This window comes from Salmo salar, chromosome ssa11 (assembly GCF_905237065.1).
Source record: "Salmo salar chromosome ssa11, Ssal_v3.1, whole genome shotgun sequence".
NCBI lineage: Eukaryota > Metazoa > Chordata > Actinopteri > Salmoniformes > Salmonidae > Salmo > Salmo salar.
In genome coordinates, this window is record NC_059452.1 from 76264389 (window position 1) to 76289780 (window position 25392).

General features: G+C 40.8%; 1 protein-coding gene and 1 long non-coding RNA gene across 5 annotated transcripts in view; one reads left to right on the plus strand and one right to left on the minus strand.

Moving 5' to 3' along the window:
* Positions 1 to 472: 472 nt before the first annotated feature.
* On the minus strand, positions 473 to 23883 carry LOC106563123 (uncharacterized). Its single transcript, XR_001319185.2, has 3 exons — positions 23771 to 23883; positions 1458 to 1571; positions 473 to 1337 (listed from the first exon to the last, which is right to left on the minus strand). It is a non-coding gene; the product is annotated as an uncharacterized lncRNA (long non-coding RNA).
* Positions 13286 to 25392, plus strand: part of LOC106563121 (patatin-like phospholipase domain-containing protein 7) — a 49243-nt gene continuing 37136 nt past the window's right edge. The window contains exons 1-3 of one of the 4 annotated variants that reach the window (XM_014128355.2): positions 13300 to 13413; positions 18685 to 18757; positions 19076 to 19108. The gene's annotated coding sequence lies outside the window, so the exon portion shown is untranslated. Of the gene's footprint in view, positions 13414 to 18684; positions 18758 to 19025; positions 19109 to 25392 lie in introns of all 4 variants that reach the window. The other 3 variants (XM_014128353.2, XM_014128356.2, XM_014128354.2) reach the window with 3 other exon arrangements.

Consider the following 25392-nt stretch of genomic DNA (forward strand, 5'->3'; position numbering starts at 1 on the left):
ATATACATCAATGTTGTTGTTCGACGCTATCCGGAACTTGTTCTCAACTAGCTTACCTGGTTAAATAAAGGTGAAATAAAAAAATACAAAATATCCCAGTCCACGTGATCGAAGCAATCTTGAAGCGTGGAATCACTAGGAGCAACAAAATGGAGTCGTGGTCAGATTTCCCGAAAGGAGGGCGAGGGAGGGCTTTGTATGCGTCGCGGAAGTTAGAGTAACAATGATCCAGAATTTTGCCAGCCCCTTCGCGCATTCGATATGCTGATAAGATTTAGGGAGCCTACAAAGTCTCCACCACTGATTCTTAATCTCAAGCTAAAGCAAAACATTAATCATTATACTTTTGTAATTACAGGTGTTCCTATAATGTACAGATATTATAAAATTCCTTTCACTCCCCGCTTTGGAGGTAAAACCTCCAACACAAACATTACAATAAATTATTTTGGTTCACAAGGAAATGTAGCACAAATAGGACAATCATCTCTTTGTCACATTGCACGCAAGCTTCATTACAACACACAGGACAATCGTCACACTGTCACCTGGCACAATAAGAAGGGTCAGCATGGTGGACATTTAGAAAATGTAATTTGGTAATGGATTAGGATGAGGTTCACTCTCAGGATCTCCGGGTCAGAGTGCACCCTCTCCATTCACCAGGGCATGCTGAGAATAGTGTCAAAATCTTTAGTACACAACTTCTTTACCCATGTCACAATTAGCATAGCATCAATCAAAACAATCAATTCATAATACATTCATTGCTTCACTCATATAGTTATTAACTAAGAACATACCCAAATCAATTGGTCAGTTTTCAAAAATCTTTCAGTTTCCAAATCATAATCAATACCCAATTAATTATCCAACCCAAAATTAGAATGACAATGCTTCAGTGATTGGTCCTATTACTCAAAGTTAAAAACCTTCAATTTAGCACATCGACACTGGCAGAATGTATATTTATATTATCATATAGCATAATTATCCATAATTATAGTATTCACTTTCTTATCACGATTATAACCATAGATCAGTATCCCAATGCATTATTAATCTAAATAACTAAATTTATCAGTGTGTATACCTCTACAATCAACTTAATACCCCAATTTTGGGCATAGTTGACAAACCCCACCCCCTTCAGGTACTCAATCTTCTGGCATCTCTTCATAGTCTTCTTCAGCCAACTTCATAGTTCAAGTGGATGGCCCATGATAATGTTCCAATTTCAATGTCACACCCTTGTTGACCAGCATACCAGCAATATGAGAGAGGTTTGGGAACGGATCTCTCTTCATGCTTACTTCACATGTACTCCTGTCCCACTCCTGAAAGAAAAGGCACGAGAGAAAAGCAGTTGATAGCTTTGATTGGATGCTGTACACCGGTTGCTGGCTCGGACTCAGGTTTCTCAGTAGAAGTGGTACGGACAGGGCCGGATTGCACACCTTTGTCGCTCTTCTTCAGCCGGTTAGAGGGGGTTTTGAGGTTCACACCGTTCTCGTGGTCAAATTATTCCTTTCAGGCATTAAGACAACGACTGCAGTCACCCTCATGATAACCTCAAGAGAGGACAGATCAGAAACACAGTTTAGTTCAGTTAATTTTTAAACATGTCAAAGAGAATAACAAAAAAGGCTTATAAATCAAATCAAATCTATTTATAAAGCCCTTCTTACATCAGCTGATATCTCAAAGTGCTATACAGAAACCCAGCCTAAAACCCCAAACAGCAAGCAATGCATGTGTAGAAGCACATGGCTAGGAAAAACTCCCTAGAAAGGCCAGAACCTAGGAAGAAACCTAGAGAGGAACGCGTCGACATCCACTGTGATTATTATTATTTGACCATGCTGGTCACCTGTGAACATTTGAACATCTTGGCCATGTTCTGTTATAATCTCCACCCGGCCCAGCCAGAAGATGAGGGGTGGCCAGTCCTTATCTCTTATCAAATGATCCATAAAGGGGAACAACTCAGAAAAAACTTGTATTTACTATTTACCCAGCCAACATCTGGATGCGCAAGTTAGTATATTATTAATAATTTAGTTCCATCATTCTTCATCGCTATTCTGTTCTGCGGAAAAGGAGTGTTAGTCATTCTCATAGGTCGACCTGTAAGTACCTCATGTGGGGGCAATCCCCATCTTGGAATTATTTTTCTCAGTAGGCATTTAGCCACTGTGTTTGCATTTGCTTCTCTACAGGGAAAATCTTCTACCCATTTGGAGAACATGTTAATAACTACCAGGCAGTACTTATAGCCCTGGCATGGGCTTAATTTAAAAAATAATAATTCAACAGCGTGCCAACATCATACATGACACAGAATGCAGAATGACTATCAGTATAGATATGAACTGATTTATCCTTAGCCAGCATGCATGCTCTAGTTAATGCAAACAATTCAGCCGCCTGGGCAGATAGATGTGATGGTAGTCTTCATTGCAACAATATCAGCACAAGCCAACACAACCTAAGTTGCCGCAGCAACTGCTCTAAGACAACAAACCTTCCCCATCTACTGGATCCAAATGCTTAGAATAGTATCCCACTGGTCTTTGCTGAGCTCCATGTTCTTGCGTAGGAACAGCAGACATAGGACCCCCTTTCTCACCCACAATCAAATTAAAAAGCAAACCCAGGCATGGTTAAACAGTCAACCTTTGCTTTAGAGCAACCATAGCTGATTCTGCATCCTCATTCCAAACATCAGGATCCTGTGCGGTCATTTGGTGACCATAAATACAAGCTTGAAGGGGAGTGACTATTTCAGCATAGTCAGGCAGCCGGAGCTTTGCAGTAGCCAGCCATCCCCAGTAATAACATCACGTGTTGTTTGGTAAGAGGTTTAGGCACTGCCAATATAGCCTCCAGTCACTCAGTACCCAATTTTCTCCCTCCAGGAGTGACATCGTTACCCAAATACTTTACTGATTATCTAACACACCGCAATTTTGATTTAGACACCTTTTCAATACCCCAGTGTATTTCAAACCCCTCATCTCGGCAGTGTTTTGAATAATATGCGGTACAATGCAAATCATCGGGTTCTTTCACATCCCCCCAAATTCGCAATATCTTCGGTCATCTCCCCCATCAACTAAGTTTTCAGAGTATAAATCAAAGTTTATTTGTCACGTGCGCCAAATACAACAGGTGTAGACCTTACAGTGAAATGCTTACTTACAGGCTCTAACCAATAGTGCAAAAAAGGTGTTAGGTGAACAATAGGTAAGTAAAGAAATAAAACAACAGTAAAAAAGACAGGTGTAACGTTCCCCAGTTTCTGTGTTGTGGTTTTGTTTGTATGTGTGTGTTTCAGGATGGCTTCCTGAAATTCCCCCCAAGCAGCTGATTGGTCGGCCACATCGATGATTGGAGAGCTGACCCCGCCCTCTCGTCAGGACACAGCTGTATCCAATTACAGACTCCTTCTCCAGCTTTAAAAGCCAGTGTTCCTTTGTAAGAGAAGAGAGCTGAGGGTTATATCATATGTTGGTTGTTTACCAGAAAGAGATTTGGTATATACTATGTTAGTTGTTGCTGAGAGAGCTGATGGTTATGTTATGTGTTAGTTTGTTGCTCAGTCAGAGCTTATTTGATGTCCTGTGTTTCTCAGTTTTTTTTGTGAAATTGTTTGTAATATTCTGTTTCATTTGTTCCCAGGGGGGAAGGGGAAGGCACCTAGGGAGTGCTTAGGCAAGAGGCCTGCGGGCATATATAACCCGTAGTATTTACTGTCTATACACACTAGGTAAGACCTGGGCGGACCATCCCCTGTATTTTGGCTAGCGCACCAGGTGGTGCTAAGTAGGCAGGTAAGGTAGGAGAGGGGGCTTTGACATTTACTTTCTTTGCTTTGGTTCCGTCCAGCCCCTTTTCCCCATATTACCGTGTGATGGAATAAATTCCTTGTAAATGGTACCACTCTCTGCCTTTGTCATCCTTACTCACACCTACAGTCCCATACCTCTTTCACTCCACGGGGAGTTGAGTTGTAGCTGGGTGTTGCGTTCCCTCTTCCTAGAGGCGTACGTAACAACAGGCTATATACAGTAGCGAGGCTATAAAAGTAGAGGCTACATACAGACACCGGTTAGTCAGGCTGATTGAGGTAGTATGTAGATATGGTTAAAGTGACTATGTATATGAACATAGTCCCCTACCTCACCTCGCTCATCAACTCATCCTTGACCGCTAGCTACGTCCCTTCCGTCTTCAAGAGAGCGAGAGTTGCACCCCTTCTCAAAAAACCTACACTCGATCCCTCCGATGTCAACAACTACAGACCAGTATCCCTTCTTTCTTTTCTCTCCAAAACTCTTGAGCGTGCCGTCCTTGGCCAGCTCTCCTGCTATCTCTCTCAGAATGACCTTCTTGATCCAAATCAGTCAGGTTTCAAGACTGGTCATTCAACTGAGACTGCTCTTCTCTGTGTCACGGAGGCTCTCCATACTGCTAAAGCTAACTCTCTCTCCTCTGCTCTCATCCTTCTAGACCTATCTGCTGCCTTTGATACTGTGAACCATCAGATCCTCCTCTCCACCCTCTCCGAGTTGGGCATCTCCGGCGCGGCTCACTCTTGGATTGCGTCCTACCTGACAGGTTGCTCCTACCAGGTGGCGTGGTGAGAATCCGTCTCCGCACCACGTGCTCTCACCACTGGTGTCCTCCAGGGCTCAGTTCTAGGCCCTCTCCTATTCTCGCTATACACCAAGTCACTTGGCTCTGTCATATCCTCACATGGTCTCTCCTATCATTGCTACGCAGACGACACACAATTAATCTTCTCCTTTCCCCCTTCTGATAACCAGGTGGCGAATCGCATCTCTGCATGTCTGGCAGACATATCAGTGTGGATGACGGATCACCACCTCAAGCTGAACCTCGGCAAGACGGAGCTGCTCTTCCTCCCGGGGAAGGACTGCCCGTTCCATGATCTCGCCATCACGGTTGACAACTCCATTGTGTCCTCCTCCCAGAGTGCTAAGAGCCTTGGCATGACCCTGGACAACACCCTGTCGTTCTCCGCTTACATCAAGGCGGTGACCCGATCCTGTAGGTTCATGCTCTACAACATTCGCAGAGTACGGTCCTCCTTTTCCTGCACTCCATAATAATCTCCTTAGTCTTGGTTACGTTGAGGAATAGGTTGTTATTCTGCCACCACCTGGCCAGGTCTCTGACCTCCTCCCTATAGGCTGTCTCGTCGTTGTCGGTGATCACTGTTGTGTCGTCTGCAAACTTAATGATGGTGTTGAAGTCGTGCCTGGCCATGCAGTCGTGGGTGAACAGGGAGTACAGGAGGGGAGTGAGCACGCACCCCTGAGGCGCTCCAGTGTTGAGGATCAGGGTGGCAGATGTGTTGCTACCTACCCTCACCACCTGGGGGCGGCCCGTCAGGAAGTCTAGGATGCAGTTGCAGAGGAAGGTGTTTAGTCCCAGGATCCTTAGCTTAGTGAAGAGCTTTGAGGGTACTATGGTGTCGAACGCTGAGCTGTAGTCAATGAATAGCATTCTCACATAAGTGTTCCTTTTGTCCAGGTGGGAAAGGGCAGTGGTGTGAAGTGCAAAAGAGATTGCATCATCTGTGGATCTGTTTGGGCGGTATGCAAATTGGAGTGGGTCTAGGGTTTCTGGGATAATGGTGTTGATGTGAGCCATTACCAACTTTTCAAAGCACTTCATGGCTACGGACGTGAGTGCTACCAGTCTGTAGTCATTTATGCAGTTTGCCTTCTTGTTCTTGGGCACAGGGACTATGGTGGTCTGCTTGAAACATGTTGGTATTACAGACTCAATCAGGGACATGTTGAAAATGTCAGTGAAGACACCTGCCAATTGGTCAGCACATGCCCGGAGCACACGTCCTGGTAATCCGTCTGGCCCCGCAGCCTTGTGTATGTTGACCTGTTTAAAGGTCTTACTCACGTCGGCTACGGAGAGCGTGATCACACAGTCATCCCGAACAGCTGATGCTCTCATGCATGCCTCAGTGTTGCTTGCCTCGAAGCGAGCATAGAAGTGAATTAGGTCGTCTGCTAGGCTCGTGTCACTGGGCAGCTCGCGGCTGTGCTTCCCTTTGTAGTCTAATAGTTTGCAAGCCCTGGCACATAAGACCAGCGTCGGAGCCGGTGTAGTATGATTCAATCTTATCCCTGTATTGATGGTTCATCGCAGGGCATAGCAGGATTTCTTGTAAGCTTCCGGGTTAGAGTCCCGCACCTTGAAAGCGGCAGCTCTACCCTTTAGCTCATTGCGAATGTTGCCTGTAGTCCATGGCTTCTGGTTGGGGTATGTACGTACAGTCACTGTGGGGACAACGTCGTCGAAGTACTTATTGGTAAAGCCAGTGACTGATGTGGTGTACTCCTCAATGCCATCGGAAGAATCCTGGAACATGTTCCAGTCTGTGATAGCAAAACAGTCCTGTAGTTTAGCATCTGCTTCATCTGACCACTTTTTTATAGACCGAGTCACTGGTGCTTTCTGCTTTAATTTTTGCTTTTAAGCCGGAATCAGGAGGATAGAGTTGTGGTCGGACTTACCAAATGGAGGGCGAGGGAGAGCTTTGTACGCGTCTCTGTGTGTGGAGTACAGGTGATCTAGAATTTTTTCCCCTCTGGTTGCACATTTAACATTTTGATAGAAATTTGGTAGAACTGATTTAAGTTTCCCTGCATTAAAGTCTCCGGCCACTAGGAGCGCCGCCTCTGGGTGAGTGGTTTCCTGTTTTCTTATTTCCTTATACAGCTGACTGAGTGCGGTCTTAGTGCCAGCATCTGTCTGTGGTGGTAAATAAACAGCCACGAAAAGTATAGCTGAAAACTCTCTAGGCAAGTAGTGTGGCCTGCAATTTATCACAATATACTCTACTTCAGGCGAGCAAAATCTATAGACTTCCTTAGATTTCGTGCACCAGCTGTTGTTTACAAATATGCACAGACCGCCCCCCCCTCGTCTTAGCGGAGTGTGCTGTTCTATCTTGCTGGTGCATCGAATATCCCGCTAGCTGAATATCTATGTAGTCATTCAGCCACGATTCCATGAAACATAGGATATTACAGTTTTTGATGTCCCGTTGGTAGGATATTCGTGATCGTACCTCGTCTAATTTATTGTCCAATGATTACACGTTGGCGAGTAGTATTGACGGTAACGTCAGCTTTCCCCCTCACCTTCTCCGGGTCCTGACCAGGCATCCTCCTCTTTGTCCTCTGTACCTGCGTCGCTTCCTCTTGCAAATAACAGGGATGTCGGCCCTGTCGGGTGTTTGGAGAGTATCCTGTGTGTCTTGCTTGTTGAAGAAAAAAATCTTTGTCTAATCCGAGGTGAGTGATCGCTGTCCTGATATCCAGAAGCTCTTTTTTGCCGTAAGATACGGTTGCAGAAATATGATGTACAAAATAAGTTACAAATAACGTGAAAAAAACACATAATAGCACAATTGGTTTGGTCGCCCATAAAACTGCTACCATTTCTTCCGGCGCCATTTTAACCAGTCTAAAGACCAGTCAAAATGGACATGTACCAATTGTTCACAACTCAGAGGAGTAGAAATGTTACTCCACTAGTATCACAGTGAACCTCAATCCCAAATTTGCATATTTGGTCTCAGGCCAAGAACTCTTTAGGACAATGTGGAGAGGCCAGGAGAGTGTGCGCTCAAGTCATGTCTCCCAACTTCACCATGATTGGTTTAGTTAAGTGGTCAGTCATGGGCACTCCCGATGCCCCAACCGAAATGACAGTAGCTTCAGACAGAGGTGAGTCTGGGTATGATTTTCACATTAATAACCGATATGGTTGCCCCCGTATCGCATAGAAATTAAATTCTATCTGAACTTGCACCATGGGCGACTGATGAGGAGAGGAGAGCAGTTTCACCAACTGTGGCACAAGATTTGCACTATCTTCTGTCTCTGTCTCAAAGTCCTCTTCTCCTTCGTCTCCTCAGGACTCTGGGTTGTGCGCCGCTGTGTGTGGAGGAGGGGCATTCAGCCAGGGTCCACGATCTGCTGGTTCTGGGTTGCCCTGAGCGTTTGGGCATTCTCTCTTAAAATGACCGGGTTGGCCGCATACAAAGCAGCCTTTCTGTAGACATAAAGGGAAGTGTGTCCAGGTTGATTGCAGGTATAGCAGATGAACGTTTTGGAATTTCCTCTGCCACGGCCTCTTCCCTGAGCTCGTTCTCCACCTCCACCACTCTGCGGGTGACCTGCTCCTTTTCCTCTCGGCAGCCCTCCAGTTGCATATGGTTGTGGATGTAGAGCATATGGTTGTGGATGTGGGGATTTCCCTTGGTAGAAAACCAGCTGAGCCATCTGTAGTTTGGTTTCTTTCTTTGTTTACTCCTTCTTGTTAATCTCCCATTCATACATTTCCTTCTTCAAGAGGACTCTGCCCCTATCTCCCATTCATACTCCCATCTTTCAAGAGGACTCTGCCCCTATCTCCCATTCATACATTTCCTTCTTCAAGAGACTCTGCCCCATCTCCCATTCATACTCCCATCTCCCATTCAGCCAACCCCTATAATAGAGAAAGGACCCTTCTTTCAAGAGGACTCTGCCCCTATCTCCCATTCACTGAGCTTGCTATTTCTTAAAACTAAGAGCTATTTTCTTAAAACTAAGCTCGTTAACCCATGATCAAAGAATCCAGTTCTTATCTAAATTTGTTCGGGATAGAGTAGACAGTCTCCCCTGCTCCAGTGATTTCAGACGGGTTTCATCTGTTCCAACCTCTATGTGGAGTGAGAATTCCCTGGGTCACTGGTGACCCCTGTCCACGGTGTGACCTGTCGTCAATCTGGAATCAGTTGAAGACTGCCATTATCCATCCCATCCTCGTCACCAAGAATTGTAAGGGAATTCTGCCCTATGGCACACAAGTGACCACAGGAAACTTCTTTGATCATAGGTTCATTTGTTTAATAAGGATTGCGAGCCGGATTGCAACCTGGAATATACACTTACAGTAATTTGCAAGTAACACACTCAGCACAAAAGGTGGTGTTTTCCTTTTTTATCCCCTACTGAGGATCACCCCGCCCAGGGTGATGTCCCTTAAATTTAATACCATATAAGCTCATAATTAAGTTGCTAATACAAAGATGTCTCTGCTAAGCGGAGTTCAGCTTATTGTTATTTGCAGTTAGTTTCCAAATCCTTCTTTCTCCTATTGCTATCATGTGCTAGCAGAAGTAAGACTGTAACATAGTATCAACAGAAACTGAAAGTATAGTTTCAACACATAGACATCTGACTTTTTGTACAGTTGACCTCTTTATGCACTTACAAAATCTCTACGACTGATTCTTAATCGCAAGCTAAAGCAAAACAATAATCACTGTACTTTTGTAATTACAGGTGTTCCTATAATGTACCGATATTATAAAATTCATTTCAGTGCTTTGTGAGAATTCGTTGGCAAGTGAGCAAACCACCACTACCCTCTGTATTATTGGCCAATGTGCAATCATTGGGAAACAAACTGGAAGATCTACGATTAAGACTATCCTACCAATGGGACATTAAAAACTGTAATATCTTATATTCCGCCGAGACTTGGCTGAACAACGACACGGATAATATAGAGCTGGCTGGCTTCTTCGTTTTTCGGCAGGACAGAGCAGCTATGTCTGGTAAGACGAGGGGCAGGGGTGTGTGTCTATTTGTCAATAACTGTTGGTGCGTGATGTGTAATATTAAAGAAGTCTCAAGGTATTGCTCGCCTGAGGTAAAATACCTCATGATAAGCTGAAGACCACACTATCTACCAAGAGAGTTCTCATCTATATTATTCGTAGCCATCTATGTACCACCACAAACCGATGCTGGCACTAAGACAGCACTCAACGAGCTGTATAAGGCCATAAGCAAAATACAAAATGCTCATCCAGAAGCAGCGCTCCTAGTGGCCAGGGACTTTAATGCAGGCAAACTTAAATCAGTTTTACCTAATTTCTACCAGCATGTCACACGTGCAACCAGATTAAAAAGAAACTCTAGACCACCTTTACTCCACACACAGAGATGCATACACAGCTTTCCATCACCCTCCATTTGGCATATCTGACCATAATTCTATCCTCCTGATTCCTGCTTACAAGCAAAAACTAAAGCAGGAAGTACACGTGACTCACTCAATACAGAAGTGGTCAGATGATGCGGATGGAACGCTACAGAACTGTTTTGCTAGCACAAACTGGAATATGTTCCGGGATTCATCCAATGGCATTGAGGAGTATACCACCTCGGTCACCAGCTTCATCAATAAGTGCATCGACGACGTCGTCCCCACAGCGACCGTTCATACATTTCCTAACCAGAAGCCATGGATTACAGGCAACATCCGCACCGAGCTAAAGTGCGGATGTTGCTAGAGCTTCCGCTAGAGCTTCCGCTTTCAAGGAGTGGGACACTAATCCGGAAGCTTATAAGATATCACGCTATGCCCTCAGACGAACCATCAAACAGGCAAAGTGTCAATACAGGACTAAGAATGAATCATACTACACAAGCTCTGATGCTCATCAGATGTGGCAGGGCTTGAAAACTATTATGGACTACAAAGGGAAACACAGCCGGAGCTGCCCAGTGACACGAGCCTACCAGACGAGCTAAATGCCTTTTATGCTCGCTTTGAGGCAAGCAACACTGTAGCATACATGAGAGCACCAGCTGTTCTGGATGACTGTGTGATCACGCTCTCCGTAGCCGATGTGAGAAAGACCTTTAAAACAGGTCAACATTCACAAAGTCACTGGGGCCAAGCTTCCTGACATCCAGGACCTATATACTAGGTGGTGTCAGAGGAAGGCCCCAAAAAATTGTCAAAGACTTCAGTCACCCAAGTCATAGACTGTTCTCTCTGCCACCACACGGCAAGCGGAACCGGAGCGCCAAGTCTAGGACCAAAAGGCTCCTTAACAGCTTCTACCCCCAAGCCATAAGACTGCGGAACAACTCAACTAATCAAATGGCCACCCAAACTATTTACATTGAACCCCCCCCCTCCCCCACGTCAGTGTATTATGTCTGTTTGTAACAGTGTGAAAATGTGATCGTATTATAAATTATATTCTAATGTTTAAGGACTATTGGAAGACTAGTCCAAATGAGAACTAAAAGAGATCATAATAAAATAAAATAAATAAAATCAATCCTCTATAACAACAGGCACAACCCAGATATAAAATAATGTTTTGGTAGGTTGCCGAAATGCCAGGTACATACACCTACAGGATATCCGTGCATTCATAACAACCTAAACATTACGAAACATATATTACATAAAATAAGCCTCATGTAGCAAATTAGCTATGAACAAAAATATAAACGTAACATGCAACAATTTCAAAGATTTTAGCGAGTTACAATTCACAAGGAAATCATTAGATTAGGGCCTAATTCATTTATTTTAATCTATGGATTTCACATGACTGGGCAGGGGTGCAGCCCCTGTGAAAAAGGCTATGACAAATTACATGGTATACATGTGCATTTATAGCTAGCTAAGATATTATTTATATTATGGCACCATGTTTCATCTCACTAACAATTGCTAAGGTGAACAACAAATTCCACTATTGTGGCTAATACGTATTGTGGCTAGCTTCACATAGATTACTTATTACATCATAACAATATACTTCTCCTTATTTGACTGTAGTTAAGCTAGCTGCTAACTTAGATACCTGTGATTGTTGAGACCTAATTTTGCAGCCAAACTGCTTCAAAGATGGATGAGGTCAATAATTAGCCAATGTAGCTAGCTAGCTAACTAAATGACAACCCTATTAATTAAGTATCCACTATATTGCTTAATAAATGATCTAGTAAATGATCCTGCTGACAGATATTTAGCTACTGTATCTAGCTAGATAATAATGGTTTATGATAATTGCAGTTTAGTTCCTTATCTAGCTAGCTAGCTAAGTGTAAAACTGAGAGTTTGTCTGTCAAATGCAGCTAGCTAACCCCCTTGACTATATTAGTTGTAGCCAAGCTAGCTAGCTTGATACTCACTAACGTTATCTTTTCCAGCCAACTGGACATTCCTCTCGCCCATCCCGGGTTGAATCCTTCTTGGTTGTCTTCTAGGTTCAAAACTATATGGCTGTAGTCCAGTGACTTATTGTCAAAAGCAACCAAGTTGTAACACAGCCACCTGGTGCAGGCAGGCAGTCAATGGCTCAGTGTCCTAAAACTGTTCACCTGTCTTTACATCAAGCAAGGACAATTTTGCATTTGTTATTTTTATGTTGCGCTTGCAACACAGCAGCATATAATAGATTGTATCTCCTATTTCCCCCCCCAAAAAAGTGCCATCATATTGATACATATCTATATGCGCTACACATTTATTTATTTATTTATATGTGCATTTATTGATTTATGTGTGAATTTATTGATTTAATTCTAATTACTGCAGGTTTGGTCCTCCATATTCTCATTGACATCCATACAAAAATTCCTCACTTGGTTGGCTTATTTTGGAAAGGAATGTGTAGCATTGGGGAAAGTAGTGGTATGTGTTAATTGTAGGGGTGCCCATGGGGCTGGGGATCAGAAATGTCCCATGCGAGAGAGGCAGGTTGAGGTTTCCAGGGTTAGAGTAGTGCAGAAGCTGACATATGCTGAGGCAGTGAAGAAAGTAGAGGAAGATGGGTCAAGGCCAACAAGTGATATATGTTTCAGTAAGATTTGATTTTTAGCATTTATATCAATGGTTATCAACTGAACTGCAGGGATGGAACGTACATTGCAGAAAATTGAGGTTGTGGTGGCAGCTGCAGAGAGGTACTTGGGTGTGCGAGACTTGACATCAGACGAGTTACAGGGTGTGTTAAGTGGTGGTGTCCCATCCTTTCAGGTTGTTGGCCTGAGGTAGGACAAAATACATTTAAATAGTGGAGTAGGGTGTTGTTATTTTTTATAAGATGTTATTTAAAAAAAAATAGTGAGTGTTGATTTAGATGGTAGGGTATTTTCAAGCAAAGTATAAGGGAATTGTACTCCAGTCTAGTAGGTGGCGGCAATGCAACATTTATTGGATGCCAACCGACGTTAAACCTCATCGAAGAAGAATAAGGCTTATTTTGGGCGGAGTAAAACCTCTCGCTTCGCCTCTCTGACCGTGCTCGTGTAAACAGGAAGTACATAGCTAACTGAGAATATAAGCACGACTCTGATAGGATGAGTGCATATAACGATAGCCAATTGGAATGCATGACACTGTGTGTAGTTCTTACGGCAACAGCAGGGATTGACTAGTGATGTAAATGGGCGGGGTTGGGCAGCCAGGAGGAATAGCTTATTTTATTCAACTGTATCATATGGCTAGCTATGTTGGACAAGAAAGAGAGAAATAGCGAGTCAAGAAAGTTCTAAAGTAAGTTTCCAGCTCCTACATTTCATGGGCTTTATCTATATGTGATTAGACTTTGTGGTTTCAATTGATTGTGACTGTTCCCAACGTTAACCAGCTTTTCTGCTTACTAGTAACGTTAGCCAGGTAACGTAAGCTAGTACATGAACAGTCTATGCATGTCTACTTGTACAAACCAGCGTGCACGTAATGTTTATTGTAGCTAACTTAGCTAGGTCAAACGCAAGTCTCGCTTGAAGTTGCATGGATAGTGACAGGGACGTCTATCGTTCAGCCTGCTGCCAGGAGTTCTAACTTACCTCTAACGTTACTAGAGGCTCTAGCCCTTGATCATGACTCTCAGTTTCATGATAACTCCCACTCTTTCAGTCCATCAAATTTCCATAACTCCCTCCCCAGGCCCCGGGGCCCGAGAGGGTGGTATTGTTCGTGACCGGTGGAAAAAGTAATACCCAATTGTAGTGTAAAAGTAAAGATACCTTAATAGAAAATGACTCGAGTAAAAGTCTTCCAGTAAAATACTACTTCAGTAAAAGTCAAAAAGAATTTTGTTTTAAATATACTCAAGTATCAAAAGTATAAATCAAATTCCTTATATTAAGCAAACCAGACGCAACCATTCTTGTTTTTAAAATGTACGGCTAGCAAGGGGCACAGTCCCACTCAGACATTTAAAAACGAAGCATTTGTGTTTAATAAGTCTGCCAGATCAGAGGCAGTAGGGATGACAAGGGATGTTCTCTTTAAGTACGTGAACTGGACCATTTTCCTGTCCTGCTAAGCATTCAAAATGTAACGAGTACTTTTGGGTGTCAGGGAAAATGTATGCAGTAAAGAGTACATTATTTTCTTTAGGAATGTAGTAAAGTAAAAGTTGTCAAAGATAAAAAAAAAAGTAAAGTACAGATACCCCCCCAAAAACACTTTAGTACTTTAAGGTATTTTTACTTAAGTACTTTACACCTCTGCTCATGCCAGTACCTCATGTAAATCCTTTTCCCAAAAACCCTTTAGTCTCAGGAACCGCACTGCCACATCCACAATAACATCCATCCTTCTGGACCTCTTCTCCACCTTAACTGTGCCATTGACCACCATTGCCATAAAAAAACACAAATTCCACCTTCACATGCAACATCTCTGGGTCCTGCTGGTGAGAGCCCGCCCGTAGAGAATGCCTACCGACCACTGTGGACTCTTCAGGACCACTCAATCCCTAAACCTTTCTCACTGCTGCTGCATATGAGATGATCTGATTAATCCTGACTCTAGCCACCTCACCCTCGTCGGGCACTCCAAAGATGTCGCTTCATGGTTCCCACTACAATTGCAACACTTCACTTTCTCCTCACTTCTACAATACATTATAACTCACATATCCCAACTTCACCTGGGTAGGGAGGGGCTCCGCTTTAAAAAAAGAACAGACCGACATTTCACTTTTGCTCCATTAACCACTCGATTCAACCGACGTGCATCATTCACTCCAGGAATATGTTTAATCTGTGCAACATCGACTTCCCACGAGATACCAGATATTACCACCTTGAAGTGCGCCCTGTTCAGAAGAGACACGGCAAACTTCTCGAATCAGGTGAGATGCAACACACGTACCTTCTGATCCTCAGAAGTACATAAAACAAGCCTGCCTTGTGATTCTCACAGCCTTTACTTTACCCAGCACTCTCTCCACCAGTTTGGATATCTCAAATTAATTCTTCAAGATTGGTAATCCAATTAACTGCTCATCATCAACAAACCGTATTCCTTCCTACAAGATACGAAGGAACATTCTCAGCACTGTACGCTACTTTGCTCAGTTTAGCATTTTTTGTTGTCATATTTTCCTTTAATTCTACCGCCATTAGATTCAAGATCCTTAACAGCTTCTGCTTCCGCCATCTTTTTCTCCTCCTGAAAACAAAAGGTTAAATTGATACACACCTTTTTAGGGTTAGTGTTCCCACAAGGCCATATCTTCATGTTACATTACATTTCAGTCATTTAGCAGACGCTCTTATCCAGAGCGACTTACAGTAGTGAATGCATACATTTCATACATTTAATTTCATGCATTTTTTTTGTTGTTGTACTAACCCTCCGTGGGAATCGAACCCACAACCCTGGCGTTGCACACACCATGCTGGCATTGCAAACACCATGCTCTACCAACTGAGCACATGTTTACGGAAAACAGACGGAAGACCTGTTTGAATGAACTATTTGCGACTAACACCTGTGAAGAAATGGAAGACGGACATCATAAACAAGTTGACTATGAAAAATACTGTCGGCTGCAACTGTTAAAACAGTGTTACAGTAAGCGGTATTTTGCATTGGTGAAATCATTTTGATTGATATGAAAGTAGAGAGATTTGTTTCTAGAACTGTACTGCAATTGAGAATCGATTCACATTTAGATGGAGTATTTGGCAGTTTAGGCTTCCAGAGCCAATTCACCTTTAAACAGAGCATGTAAGGTCCTTGGACTATAAGGGGTAACGTTAGCCCAATAATGGACTGAAGGAGTCTAATTTACCACTAGTCTAGAGTACCTGGTTAAATTGTGCTTAGGATAATTTTTAAACTCTCCATTTTTAAAGTTGGAAAAAATAGATGTCATTCCTGTAAAAATGTGTGTGCTACATTTTACTATTATTTATATATATATATATATATATATATATATTAGCGTATTATAGCTAACATCATTAAAATATGTAAAAAATAAATATTTATTTATTTATTTTTTGACATATTTTAATGATGTTAGCTATAATACGCTAATATATATTTGCCACCTTTATGCTATTATATGTCAAAATAAATATATATTTATTTATTTATTGACATATTTTAATGATGTTAGCTATAATACGCTAATATATATTTGCCACCTTTATATATATATATATATATATATTAGCGTATTATAGCTAACATCATTAAAATATGTCAAAAAATAAATATATATATATTTATTTATTTATTGACATTTTAATTATGTTAGCTATAATACGCTAATATATATTTGCCACCTTTATATATATATTAGCGTATTATAGCTAACATCATTAAAATATGTCATAAAATAAATATATATTTATTTATTGACATATTTTAATGATGTTAGCTATAATACGCTAATATATATTTGCCACCTTTATATATATATATATATTAGCGTATTATAGCTAACATCATTAAAATATGTCAAATAAATAAATATATATATATTAATTTTTTGACATATTTTAATGATATATATATATATATATTTATTTATTTTTTGACATATTTTAATGATGTTAGCTATAATATGCTAATTCCCCTATGGTCAGACAAAACGTGTTAATCATTGCACTGGTTAGCTACTAACGTCACATTACACAAGCTTGCATTTTCACCAAAACATTTAGTGGAATTAGCTACACATTAGTTTTTTGCTTCAGATTGGTGATGTTAATAGAAAAGTTTAGTCGTCACGAATACATTCAATTGATTGCTTTAATATATTTGGTTTTGGTGCCGTTTATTTTGTTATACGCGCCTGTCTGTCGCCGTTATCATTTTAAGCTCAAATGGCACAGAAAGTTCCATTAATATCCGTCTGTGGACTGCAGTAACTACACAACACACCGAGTTCACTGCCATTGAAAGTACTTGTAGCGTGCACGCTAGCTAGTGCACATCTTCTTTGGTATAATGGGGTTCGCAACAATGATGTGCATTCCACCACCTGTCGATAATGATCCAAAAAGGAAATGAGGGGTAATTTTTTAAAATCAGTAACAATGTTAATTAAACTAAATCAGCTTGCTTTTCTGTTTTAATCAGGTCCCTACACAGGCTTAGAAGGTTATTGTGACAGCGGGACATTTCCTGGCGACCGTAGTCCATGCAGTGCTTCTGCCGTTAAGTCTTAGAGGTCCAAAGACTTCTCGGGTGCAGATATAATGATGTCCAGCTTCTTGGACACTTGTGCAGTACAACTAATAAATGCCACAAAATCCACCTTCACAATAAGTGGATCTAGATCACTTGATTGACATAACGTTGGCAACTGGTTGTGGTGCATCCACCGCCATATCTTCTTCAGAACTGTGGCCTCTTGCCCCTTCAACGCTCTTCACCGCCTCCACATAGGAGGTCTGCTGTACAGCCCTGATCCTTGACACCTCAACCTCTTTCACCCTAACAGGGCACTCTGGGAATTCAGAAATATGATCCCCACCACAGTTGTAACATTTTACATTCACAGACTCTTCAATAACATATTCCTTCCGTCTGCGAACACTTGACACATGGCCAAACTTTTTACACTTCTTGCATTGCATCGGGTTTTGCACGAATGCTCTTACGCCGTATCTTATATATCCCAACTTTAAATATGGTGGTAAATACTCATCAAACCTGCCAACCCCTCTTTTACGCTACTGCTACTCTCTGTTCATCATATATGCATAGTCACTTTAACCATATCTACATGTACATACAACCTCAATCAGCCTGACTAACCGGTGTCTGTATGTAGCCTCGCTACTTTTATAGCCGCGCTACTGTATATAGCCTGTCTTTTTACTGTTTCTATTTCTTTACCTACCCATTGTTCACCTATTACCTTTTTGCACTATTGGTTAGAACCTGTAAGTAAGCATTTCACTGTAAGGTCTACACCTGTTGTATTCAGCGCACGTGACAAATAAACTTTGATTTGATACAAATAAACTTTGATTTAATACCGATAAACTTTGTTCCTTTTTCCCATTTTCCATACGGGTCAAGCCACGTGCATTAACTACTCCTGGAATTTTTAGCCCAAGATATTGATTATCAATGTCCAGCGGGACACCAGAGATTACTGATTACGTTTTTTCTTTCTGTTGGTGACCACCATATATAAATCAACATTCCAAAATGTCACTGACTGTCTTCTGCAGGTTGTCCTCTAAGCAGTGATGTAAAAATATCTACGTTTCCATGGTTTTTTAGTTGTGGAAGTTTCAACAGTGCATACAACCAGATAAAAACATTTTTTGGTCATCCATATGAGTGATTTATTGGCACTTGTCAAAACAACAGGGTTTTTCTTGCGTGTGCAGTTTTATAAAGTGCTAGATTAAAAAAAATACAAGTCATATGATTTCTGTTGTTGCACATGTTTGTGTAATAGTACATTTTATGTTTTCAATATATCACAAACTGTTTCTGCATATTGGTTACTGATTTGGACAGGTAGATTTTTGGCTATTTATCAAAATCTCTTGTCAACAGGAAGCGACAGCATAATCTTTCTGGATTCGGTGAAGATACTTTTATCTTGGAAATGTCCGTTTCCCAGTTGCAGGTGGCTGTACATAAAACATACATTCAGAAAGATCCATATTTTGTATCGAGTGAGATATGCCTCTTGCATGTGTGTAGATCTTTGTTTTTGTCGTACTGTGTGACGAGCTATCATCTACTAGTACGCATGGCCGCGTTGCATAGAAACGACTAGATCCTGCAAAGATGCTGGGAAATGCTAGATGTGTGGCAGTTAAGATTGCGAGGAACCTCCTCGCGTGGTACAAATCAGGGATTTAATATCTTTGACTTTTGGCTGTTTTTTGTAGAACCACCTGCGACTGGAAACGGACGTTTCTAAGATACTTTTTTTTCACAGAATCGAGAACAAAGAAAGTGTCGCCAGTAACAGGTTAGTTGAAGAATCGATGGCGCCGGTTTGTATGGGGCTTTCCTATAACACCCAGTAATGGACACCAAAAATCTTTGCTTATACGGTGCTGTGAAAAAGTATTTGCCACCTTTCTGATTTTCTCTATTTTAGCATTTTTCTGACACTGAATGTTATCAGATCTTCAACCAAAACCTAATATTAGATAAAGGGAACCTGAGTGAACAAATAAAAATGTTGATACACAGAACAAAAATATAAACGTAACATCTCAAAGATTTTACTGAGTTACAGTTCATATAAGGATATCAGTCAAAAAATGAATTGGGCCCTAATCTATGGATTTCATATGACTGGGAATACAGATGCATATGTTGGTCACAGATAACTTTAAAAAAAAGGTAGGGGCGTGGATCAGAAAACCAGTCAGTATCTGGTGTGACCACCATTTGCCTCATGCAGTGCAACACATGTCCTTCGCTTAGAGTTGATCACGCTGTTGATTGTGGAATCGTTGTCCCACTGCTCTTTAATGGCTGTGCGAAGTTGCTGGATATTGGCGGAACTGGAACATGCTGTCGTACACGCCAGAGCATCCCTAACAGCTCAATGGGTGACGTCTGGGAGTATGCAGGCCATGGAAGAACTGGGATATTTCCAGCTTCCAGGAATTCTGTAGATCCTTGTGACATGGGGCCGTGCATTATCATGCTGAGACATGAGGTGATGGCGGCGGATGAATGGCATGACAATGGGCCTCAGGACCTCGTCACTGTATCTCTGTGCATTCAAATTGCCATCGATAAAATGCAGTAGTGTTCATTGTCCGTAGCTTATGCCTGCCCATACACTAACTAGAGGTCGACCGATTATGATTTTTCAACGCCGATACCAATACCGATTATTGGAGGGCCAAAAAAAGCCGGTACCGATAAATTGTATTTTTATTTTATTTATATATATATATATTTTTTTATTATTATTATTTTTGTATTATTATTTAATTGTATTTTTATTTTATTTTATATTTTGTATAAAAAAATATTATTATTATATATATTTTTTTACATTTATTTGTAATAATGACAATTACAACAATACTGAATGAACACTTATTTTAACCTAATATAATACATAAATACAATCAATTTAGCCTCAAATAAATAAATAATGAAACGTTCAATTTGGTTTAAATAATGCAAAAACAAAGTGTTGGAGAAGAAAGTAAAAGTGCAATATGTGCCATGTAAAAAAGCTAACGTTTAAGTTCCTTGCTCAGAACATGAGAACATATGAAAGCTGGTGGTTCCTTTTAACATGAGTCTTCAATATTCCCAGGTAAGAAGTTTTAGGTTGTAGTTATTATAGGAATTATAGGACTATTTCTCTCTATACGATTTGTATTTCATATACCTTTGACTATTGGATGTTCTTATAGGCACTTTAGTATTGCCAGTGTAACAGTATAGCTTCCGTCCCTCTCCTCGCTCCTACCTGGGCTCGAACCAGGAACACATCGACAACAGCCACCCTCGAAGCAGCGTTACCCAACCAGAGCAAGGGGAACAACTACTCCAAGTCTCAGAGCGAGTGACGTTTGAAACGCTATTAGCGCGCACCCGGCTAACTAGCTAGCCATTTCACATCGGTTACACCAGCCTAATCTTGGGAGTAGAAGTCATAAACGGTGCAATGCTTGAAGAATTGCAAAGGGCTGCTGGCAAACGCACGGAAGTGCTGTTTGAATGAATGCTTACGAGCCTGCTGGTGCCTACCACTGCTCAGTCAGACTGCTCTATCAAATATCAAATCATAGACTTAATTATAATATAATAAACACAGAAATACGAGCCTTAGGTCATTAATATGGTCGAATCCGGAAACTATCATCTCGAAAACACAACGCTTATTTTTTCAGTGAAATACGGAACCGTTCCGTATTTTATCTAACGGGTGGCATCCATAAGTCTAAATATTCCTGTTACATTGCACAACCTTCAATGTTATGTCATAATTACGTAAAATTCTGGCAAATTAGTTCGCAACGAGCCAGGCGGCCCAAATTGTTGCATATACCCTGACTGCGTGCAATGAACGCAAGAGAAGTGACACAATTTCACCTGGTTAATATTGCCTGCTAACCTGGATTTCTTTTAGCTAAATATGCAGGTTTAAAAATATATACTTCTGTGTATTGATTTTAAGAAAGGCATTGATGTTTATGGTTAGGTACAGTCGTGCAACGATTGTGCTTTTTTCGCAAATGCGCTTTTGTTAAATCATCCCCTGTTTGGCGAAGTCGGCTGTCTTTGTTAGGAAGAAATAATATTCACACAGTTCGCAACGAGCCAGGCGGCCCAAACTGCTGCATATACCCTGACTCTGTTGCAGAGGTGACACATTTTCCCTAGTTAAAAGAAATTCATGTTAGCAGGCAATATTAACTAAATATGCAGGTTTAAAAATATATACTTGTGTATTGATTTTAAGAAAGACATTGATGTTTATGGTTAGGTACACGTTGGAGCAATGACAGTCCTTTTTCACGAATGCGCACCGCATCGATTATATGCAACGCAGGACAGGCTAGATAAACTAGTAATATCATCAACCATGTGTAGTTAACTAGTGATTATGATTGATTGATTGATTGTTTTTTTATAAGATAAGTTTAATGCTAGCTAGCAACTTGGCTTCTTACTGCATTCGCGTAACAGGCAGGCTCCTCGTGGAGTGCAATGTAAAGCAGGTGGTTAGAGCGTTGGACTAGTTAACCGTAAGGTTGCAAGATTGAATCCCCAAGCTGACAAGGTAAAAATCTGTCGTTCTGCCCCTGAACAAGGCAGTTAACCCACCGTCCCTAGGCCGTCATTGAAAATAAGAATGTGTTAACTGACTTGCCTTGTTAAAAAATATTCTAATAAAAAAAATTACATGTAAAAATAAAAACAATATGTAAAAGAAATCGGCAAATCGGTGGCCAAAAATAACGATTACCGATTGTTGCGAAAACTTGAAATCGGCCCTAATTAATCGGCCATTCCGATTAATCGGTCGACCTCTAACCCTAACCCCACCGCTACCATGGGACACTCTGTTTTTAAAACGTTGACATCAACAAACCTCTCACCCACACAATTCTATACACACTGCCACCTGCCCGGTACAGTTGAAACCGGGATTCATCCATGAAGAGGACACTTCTCCAGTGTGCCAGTGGCCATTGAAGGTGAGCATTTGCCCACTGAAGTCGGTTACGACGCCGAACTGCAGTCAGGTCAAGACCTTGGTGAGAACGACTAGCGCGCAGATGAGCTGCCCTGAGACGATTTCTGACAGTTTGTGCAGAAATTCTTTGGTTGTGCAAACCCTCAGTTTTCAGGTGAAGAAGTGGGATGTAGTGCTCCTACGGCTGGCGTGGTTACACGTGGTCTGCAGTTGTGAGGCCGGTTGGAAGTACTGCCAAATTCTCAAACTATGTTTGAAGTGGCTTATAGTAGATAAATTAACATTCAATTCTCTGACAACAGCTCTGGTGGACATTCCTGCAGTCATTCCTGCACTTGTTTGTGTTTTGGATCATTGTCTTGCTGCATGATCCAGCTGCGCTTCAGCTCACGGACAGATGGCCTGACATTCTCCTTTAGAATTCTCTGATACAGGATATAAAATTGTCGTGGAAAAAAATGAAATAATGGCAAAAAGAATATCTCACAATCTACAGCAATCATTTAAGTGGACCACAATAAATATTTAGTACTTAGGATGCTTAAGTGACAACAAATATATAAGGACAAATATATAAGGATATCTTTATTCCATTACTCAACAATATGAAAGCAGATGTTATTCAATTTAATTATCTTCCCATAAATCTTAAACCTCATTAGAATGGCATAGATCCCAAAGGTTTTTTTTTTACCATTTTGGTAATACAAACATTTCCCCACCAAAGTCATTCTTTAAAAAAAGAATACTCAGTCATAAGACTTTTTATATGGGAAAATAAAATTAATACGATAAATAAGATGGCTCCCGAGTGGCGCGGTGGTCTAAGTCAGTGCAAGAGGTGTCACTACAGTCCCTGGTTCGATTCCAGGCTGTATCACATCCGGCCGTGATTGGGAGTCCCATAGGGCGGTGCACAATTGGACCAGCGTCGTCCGGGTTTGGCCGGGATAGGCCATCATTGTTAATAAGAATTTGTTCTTAACTGACTTGCCTAGTTAAATAAATACAAAAAAGTTTTGCATCTTCCTAACCTTCCGGACTTGGAATTGTATCAACTCGCTACCAAAGGATTTTACTTGCGACATGTAGTTAAATGCACTAAAGAGGAACAATTCGTACATATTGAAGATGCTCATTTGCAGAATCTTTTTACGTGTCTATTTTCAAAGGATCAAGCTAAGAACATTAACAACTTCATAGTTAAGGAACACTAAAACAACATGAAAGAAAATGTAACGTATTCTACAGTAATATCTCTCCCTAAAAACACAACCTTATGGAACAATCATTGGATAGCTTGTCAGAATACACATATAAATTGGTCCACATGGAAAACTAAAGCAATAGAAACCGTAAATGTCTTGTAACAGGAAATATGGCTATTTCCATGACACAATTTAAAAGTAATTTGACTGACCACATGCAAATACATTCAACTTAAAAGTTACATACCACAATTCCCATTTGAAATCTTTTGGCGATCAGAGCAACGTTGAGGGAATCTTATTTGAGTCAGAAAAGTATGTTCGTATGACAGGGAATATGTACAAAACCTTGCAGAGAGCGTTTCCAACTGAAATCACTTAGAAAAAAATAGAAACTATTGGAACCATGACTTAAAAAGAACTGATGTTGGCACAAGATTAAGGGAAAGTTGGAGCTTAACTAACAAAATTACAGTTAACAAAAATTTACACTTAATCCAGTATAAACTAACGTATAGAATTTATTATGAGACAAAGTTCACAGATTCTACAGCACAATGGCAGAGTCATGTCTTAAGTGTAAAACTAATAATGTCTCAATAATCCATGCTTTCTTGGAATGTCCAAAAGTCCAAAAGTTATGGACGGGACCTAGAAAGTTGACTGTCAGAAGTATTACAATGTAAAGCTACTTTGAGTCTGTTTGTCTGCATATTTCAAGACATACTATATGGGGGTTTGGTGAGATACCCAATGGGTTCGATGATTCTCTTCTCATCATTAACACAATGGAAAAATCAAATTGATTATTTAAATATTGAAATAGCATGGGCGACTGAGGAAAAACAAATTGGAACAATTTAAGGCCATGTGGCAAACAATAACGCAATCACAAAGGATGGGGGTGTGAGCATGCGGGTCAGGGCAGATGAGATGGGCAGTGCCTTCAGAAAGTATTCATACCCCTTGGCTTATTCCACATTTTGTTGTTACAGCCTGAATTCAAAATGGATTAAATATATATTTTCATCTCAACCATCTATACACAATACCCCATAATGATAAGGTGAAAATATGTTTTTAGAATTTTTTTGGGCTAATTTATTAAAAATAAAACAATCGAATTGACATAAGTATTCACACCCCTGAGTCAGTACTTTGTAGAACACCTTTGGAAGTAATTTACAGAGTCTTTCTGGGTACGTCTCTAAGAGATTTGCACACCTGGATTGTGCAACATTTGTCCATTTGTTCTTTTCAAAATTCTTTAGTTGGTTGTTGATCATTGCTAGACAACTGTTGTCAGGTCATAGATTTTCAAGTAGATTTAAGTCAACTGTAACTCGGCCACTCAGGAACATTCTGTCTTGTTGGTAAGCAACTCCAGTGAAGGTTTGGCCTTTCGTTTTAGGTTATTGTCCTGCTGAAAGGTGAATTTCATCTCCCAGTTTCTGGTGGAAAGCAGAATGAACCAGGTTTTCCTCAAGGATTTTCCCTGTGCTTAGCTCCATTCTGTTTATTTTTTATCCTAAAAAAACTCCCCATTCCTTAACGATTACAAGCATACCCATAACATGATGCAGCCACCATCAAGCTTGAAAATATGGAGTTGTGGTACTCAGTAATATGTTAGGGGAAAATCCAATACAACACAACACTTTGTATTCAGAACAAAAAGTTAACTGCTTTGCCCCATTTTTTGCAGTATTACATTTGTAAATAGGATGCACTGTTTTGGAATATATTTGTTATGTACAGGCTTTCTTCTTTTCACTCTGTCATTTAGATTAGTATTGTGGAGTAACTACAATGTTGTTGATCCATCCACAGTTTTCTCCTTTCACAGCCACTAAACTTTGTAACTGTTTT